The following is a 6745-nucleotide window of genomic DNA, read 5'->3' on the forward strand; positions in this document are numbered from 1 at the left end:
TGTGATCATTAGCTATATATATCTAAATATATATCATAAAATAGGCTTCAGACAACATAGTTATAATAAAATGACCAACATACCCTTTTGTGCATCCATTTGCAATTACTCAGATACACACTTCTCAGTTTATAACAGATCATTGCAAAAATTTGTTTAATATTATATAACAGGATGAGGTTTTTCATCCTCAGTTCAATCACTGTCACTTAAAAGGTATGTCTCTTCTGTGTCCTACATCTGAGCACATTTCAAATGAATATTTTTTGTGATGATCAATGTTAACAGCTTTCTGTGATGATCATACATCCAACCACCACCTCCCTACTGAACTTTTGCTGTTGTAACTAGATAATTTCTGCTTAAGTTATTTAACTTTTCACCTTTGTTTTTCCCAATTACTGTTAAAACAGGCAGAAAAAAATCCTTTAGGGAAAAGATCTTTCAACATTATTTCCTTGTGGTATTTTTGAAACAAATGCACATAATCGAGTTCTATATCAACATTACATAAGTGGGCATTAGTTGAGTGTACACCTGAGTACAGGATTATAATGTAACAATAAATAAGATATTTCAAAAGCTGTTATAAATTTAATTTCGAACAACACAGATTTGTCAATATAGGATAGAAATTACATTCTACAAGACAAAAAGAGTAACGAGGAGGTTAGTGACCGCATGGCATATAAAGGAGTGGAGTACCAAGCCCTTTGTATTTTTTTAAAGAAGCGTGTGTATTGTGATAATTTTTTAATTCCTTTTTCTCTGGTAATTTTATAATCCTGGATCTTATTTAAAAAGCTCATTTTATATGATAAACAGAACATAAAAATCTACATGGGAACTGCATATTCTTCTATTTAGTACAAAAAATATATTGAGTATATGCAGTTCTGATGATTTGAGCTGGAATTTAAGCAACAAATTAAATACAATCTCTCTTCTTGATGTGAGAAGATTACAGTAACTATCATGGTAGAAGTAATTTAACATTTAATGATTTTCTTCTGTCTTAGAGATGTTTTGAGAATTATTCCTAGTGTCAAACAGAAATAAATCCTATAAACTGGCTATAATAAACCAGTAGGAGTTTCTACTGTGTCTGCAACATTTAGATGGGACAGTTATTTTCCCTTCTGGCAGATGCTTTATGGGTCACATCATTTAGTACACCAGAGTTTTATTGTGAGGCACCATTGCATGCTGCAGAAAAGGTCACAATATTCATCTGGAGGAAAGAAATCCACCTGAGGATTCCCTGACGGTGCTCTTAGCTCACAGTTCTGTAGCAAAGAACAGAGTTTTCACTGCTATGAGGAAAGTTTGGAGTCTACTCTCTCACCCAGCACACCTCCAGACAACTATAGGATAAACAAACCTCTGTCCAGGCAACACTACTGCCACTGTCTTGTCTGTCCCTGCTCTATCCCAGACCTCTGAAAAGGAAGCTGCATATAAGACAGCACAAGCCCTGGGAAGGAACATTAATTTTTGGAAGCAGTTAAAGAAAACACCACCAGTGTACTTAACTCTGCTTTCTTTCGTGTTTGATTTAAACAACACTTTTGGACAGGAGACAGGGAAAAGTCAGTGTTGACAGAGAATTTTTTGTGGTCCACAGTAGGGTGTTCCCTCTTTCCCATTTCAAACTTGATCTTCTCCCTCCCAGGACAGGCACTGAACAAGCCTGAGGTCAAACTAGGACACAAAGTTCCAGCCTGGAAGGAATTCTGTTCTATAAAGCAGGTGGTTAGAAATCCTCCCTGTGTCCTCATTTCCGTGACATCCGTATTCACTTTTTTTAAGCATCAGTCAGACCAGGCTCCTCAGAAGAGATAAGCTGCAGATCTCAGTAGGACTCAGGCATGAAAATGAAGCTAATTTTATGCAAGTTGTTTTTAACATTTTCTTTCCACGTAGCAGATTTTACATTGAATGTGGCTTGATTGACTGCAATATGCTGTATAGCTGAAAAATGACAGCTGTCAGTTCTTAGACAAACAAATTAATCCAGAACATAGGAACCCAACTCCTCCGGGAGTCTTCATTTTGGGTTCCCACCTCATAAGGCTGATGAGATCCATGCCCAAGACTTCTTTGCTTGGTTCCACAGGGCAGAGCTGTACAGCCTAACAAGCAGGGCATTGTCATTGCTAGTAGGAGCCCACAAACTTTATATTATGTCTGGAAAGCCTTGGAGCTAGGACATGCTTGTATTATCTTGGACTGCCTGAACCTTTCTTTTAGCTAGGTGAGCTGTAATAGAAATTGTTTAGCTGCCAGGTGAATGTTACCTAGTTTGTTTAAGTTTTAGCTTAGCTTTGTAGGTTTGTGTATTGTAACGCCTATTGTTAAAACACTTCTACAATTTCTGTATATGATAGTAGAGGAGCAGTAGCTACTTTATGTAGAGCAGCTATGACGTGGAATAAAACTAGTGTAGAGGATTATAGAAGCAACTGATTATAGAAAAGGTTCTGTAAGTGTGGAGATAGGATGAAACCAGACACTCCTGGGCTATAAGCAAATCACTAATGATCAGTTACTGGTTATTAAGCCCTTTGGAAGGCCAATAAAACTAGCTTTAGAGATAACAAAGGGAGCAAGGAATAAATATTTAACATGAGCAATTAAAACATACTATATATATTTAGATATAAATTGGAATTGTGGACCGATGAAGAAAGAGTAACGTGCAGTACGTGCTAAGAAACATATAAAAATAGCCCCACACTGATCCTAGAGTGAGGTGAAAGAAATCCTCAGCGGCACCATACTTCTTCCAGGGAAGAACTCGGGACACTAACAACTCAGCATAGCTCTCTCCCCTGCTTCTTGAGGACTAAGAAGGGTGAGCATAACACTGGAGAAAGGGGTAGACATGAGCAAATTGATTTGTACTAGTATCAATTGCATCATGACTTGGACGGAGCTATAATAATTGCAAAATTTGAAGTGTTGGTTTTCTCAAAATGGGATTAACAATAATGCTTTGATTATACTGCAAATACCTTAATTAATTCTTGGATTGATATGCAAGGTTTCGTTTTTTAGCTCATATAAATTTTGTGATATGGGGTTTTTTTGTGTATTTTGCACCCATAATTCTTAATTGTAATTGTGGATGCAATGCAAAAATAGATTAACAAAATTGTTATCCTCTGGAGCATCAGGTCTACACGATGACAAAAAATACTGAGTACATGAGACAGAAGTTGAAGTATGAGTTAGTACTAAACCAAGCATATTATCTACAGGAGACAGAGATTTCAGAGAGACAGTTGTGCCTATTGCTTGGAAGAATAAATAAAGCCTCTTTGGTTTAGAGAAGGTGAACACTTTTTATTCTGACAACTCTGTTTTCCCATTAGTAGCTTCCCAAGGCATTGCCATCAGATTGTTGACAGAAATGTGGTTTTGTAAGTATTAATTTCTAGAGGGGGTGGCTCTGTCCCTTAGGCCATAATTTTTGTCACAATAGAAGCAGCTTTTTACATTGCTAAAATTAGTCTTTCAGTTGACTTTGCTAACAGAAATATGACAAATGCTTCTGAAAATTCTTATTAAGCAAATTTCAGGGAGATATTTATTAAATTTCTTGACATTCTTTAAAAAAATGCAAAATAGAGTATTTTTCTGAGGTATATGACACATTTAAATAACGTCTCACAGAAATAACAGGGTGTAGATGAGAATGGTCAAGATAACAATAGCTTTACTGTAATACATGCCCGTGTTTCCAGTACCATTTCTAGCATCTAATACAGTCCACCTGAATCTTCTGCCTGTTTGCATTTTGATTTTTCTAAATAACAAAATGGACAGGGGGAATGGAGAACAGAAGGCCCAATAAAACAAGGTAGAAATTTTTCTCTTGTTCGTATAAAGTCTCTTGGGGCTGCTGTTGGCATATCTTCCAGTCCATATTCACCTGCCTGTGAAACGCTACTTGTGAAACCTGGAAGTCCACATCTGTACTTGTTCTGTAAGACCTCTCATTCCCACTTCACTGAGTTAGCCACTACCTTCACAAAAAGTAATCCTTATGTGGCTGGGGTAGTGTCTGACAAAGAAACCAGAGAAAAGTTCACTGATCATAATAAGCATATTTTAAAAGAAGTTGAAGGGACAAGAAATCTAGAAGAGAAGAGGAGCAGAGAGAGCAGGGTCAGTGCTCTGAGATCAGTAAGAGGAAAGTGTGAAGGGAAGAGACTGAGACTAGACCATTTGTTGTTCAATGATCAAAAACGAGACCTTTTGGAATGATTATGTCAGTTAATAACAGTCACAATCATTTCTGAAGAACTCATACTCATCCTTTCAGTGAAACTCTTCTTACCCAGTGAAACCAGCACCTTGTATTGTTCAAATAACTTCCTCTTTTGTCTTCTGGTTGGTGGCCAAGCATAGCAATGATGGCCAGTAATATCATATGCACTCAAAAGCCCTGAATAAACTACTGAGAAGCCTGAGAGGCCTGATACCACTACAGACAAAGTCCTCTATATCATTGCCAGGCTGGCACCAGAAGTCATTTACTCACTTAAGTAGCCTATTCATCTTCATGTCCCCTACTTATTGCACTCTGTCATAATGCAGTACAAATTCTTTTTCTGTGATTAATTATAATATCATAAATGTATCACTAGAAAAGAAGTTCTACCCTTCTTAAGGGAGCACAGCTAAAAAGATATAAAAATTACTTCTCCTAGGCTAAATGTTAACTTTTATTTCTGCCTGTGTCTGCCAGTTATTGCTCACATTATAATGAAGTTCCTGTTTTCAAAAGGAAAACAAAGAAAAAGATGGGAAACAAAAATACATTCTGTATGTCAACTAGCCTAGAAGCAAAATGATGCTTTACAAGCTCTTTCAGTGCTGGATGATACCAAGAAATATCTACCAAGAGATCTGTGTCCAGAAAATTTACGTTTACAATGGGTAAGGAAGGATTAAAGCAGGACACAAATACTGTGCACATTCAGTCAGACTTAGTCAGACCGGGGACTGAGCAGAGCTCAGAGGAAGAGATTTAAACTAATATGGTAGTATTCACTGGAATAAGTGGAGAGCATGGGCATAAAGAGGTATTGTGGCTCAACTGATATGTAGTAATTCCTTCAGCTGCTGTGACTTGATCATCTGTTTGAGTATTTTCACAGTAGGGGTGATTTTGTCAGCTATTGAACTCAATAAAAAGTCTGGCTATGCCAGTGGTGTGATTATTCAGCTGTTGGAGTGAGTTACTCAGAATGCATTTGGGGCTTTTGTAGTCTTTCTGAGTCCATAAAATTGACTGGTTCACCTTTCTATATTTTCCACTATTATTAGGGTTTATATTTCTCCTTGCTGCTTATTTTTTAATTAGCTAGACAGTAGCTGTAAAGACATCACATAAATAGGAACAATAGTCTGGTATAGTTATGGGCAGTTCTGTAGCTTATTTTCTCTCTCACAAGCAGTTCTAAATTTCCAAATATGGTTGCATCCCAAATGTGGGAAAAGGATACAGTGGTCTTGGTTTTTTTTAAGTGAAATTTAAAAAATAGTTTCATTTGGAAGATCTACAATATTTTTCAGGTATATAAACCTCCAAAAGAGATATTCATCTTTCCAGAATACATCAAACACCTCTTGTTAACCTCCTCTAAATATGACAGGTTAGCTTCATGGAAGGGAAGCAACTTCAGCTAGAATTACAAAGCAAAAAATATCATCCTCCCTGACTTATGGATGTTTGTAAATTCTTCTAAGAAAAAGCACTGGATGTAAGGGAATGACATTCAGGGCTTGTAGACCATAAGGATGTATTCAACACAGCCTAGGCAGATTTCAGTTCAAAGGCATTATGGTCTGTAAATAAATATTTCTTAAATTTACCTTTTTTTCCTAGCCTCATTTTGAAATTGTATTGGGCATTAACACACAATCTAAAATACAGCACCCATTCCTGTGAGCTTCAGACTATGATGTTTCCAGTTGTTGAGGACACACTACAGACATAAAGCACTCCCACTAAGACACCATTACTTTTGTGCAATGTTTGTACCTCCCCACAGCCCAAGGAAAAGTACACTTATCCAAATACAAAATACATCAGTCAGAAGCTCAGAATGTAGGCTCTGCTTTGGGCCATTGACTGAAATATTTCTGTGTGCTTTACTTCATGCTTTTTTTTCACTGTACCTAAATGTTCTTCACAGAATAATTCAGCAGCAAGTATTTTGTCTTCCATCTCACACAAAATCACAGTATAATTTATCTGTGAAATGCTAGGAAATTAAAATCCTATACATTTCTCTATAGCAGATAATAACTGCCTTGGGGGATATTTTGGCCTCCTGGTAGGCACTGTCATTAGCAGAGTATGTTCCCAGAAACTAAGTGAGCAATAGTGTTACATTTTTGTTGTAATTTAAGAAAAGACTAATTAGAAACAAAGCAACAAGCCTGAATGCAACAGGAATCCAGAGCAGCCTTCACAAATGCATGCACAAGAGCTATCTCTGGTCACAGGGTAACTTTATCTGCTGAAACAGCAAGGAAGGCTGAACGGTATTATCATCTCAAAAATGGAAGTGTCACTCTGTAAATAGATGATAAACACCAGCTGAACAAAATTATCTTTATTTAGCATAAAAAATCATGATGTTTTAGCTGCATGTGTCTTCAGCGCCTTTAATTCCCACTTAAAAACGAAAATGGCAGGTAGCCAAAAAAATAGAAAATAACACCAAGAATG

The 6745-nt window shown here is 36.8% G+C and overlaps 1 protein-coding gene across 1 annotated transcript in view; it reads left to right on the forward strand.

Moving 5' to 3' along the window:
* Positions 1–2714: 2714 nt before the first annotated feature.
* STEAP4 (STEAP4 metalloreductase) overlaps positions 2715–6745 on the forward strand; it is a 29940-nt gene continuing 25909 nt past the window's right edge. Inside the window, exon 1 of the mRNA XM_064678362.1 lies at positions 2715–2854. The gene's annotated coding sequence lies outside the window, so the exon portion shown is untranslated. The remainder of the gene's footprint in view (positions 2855–6745) is intronic.

This window comes from Pseudopipra pipra, chromosome 1 (assembly GCF_036250125.1).
Source record: "Pseudopipra pipra isolate bDixPip1 chromosome 1, bDixPip1.hap1, whole genome shotgun sequence".
Lineage (NCBI taxonomy): Eukaryota > Metazoa > Chordata > Aves > Passeriformes > Pipridae > Pseudopipra > Pseudopipra pipra.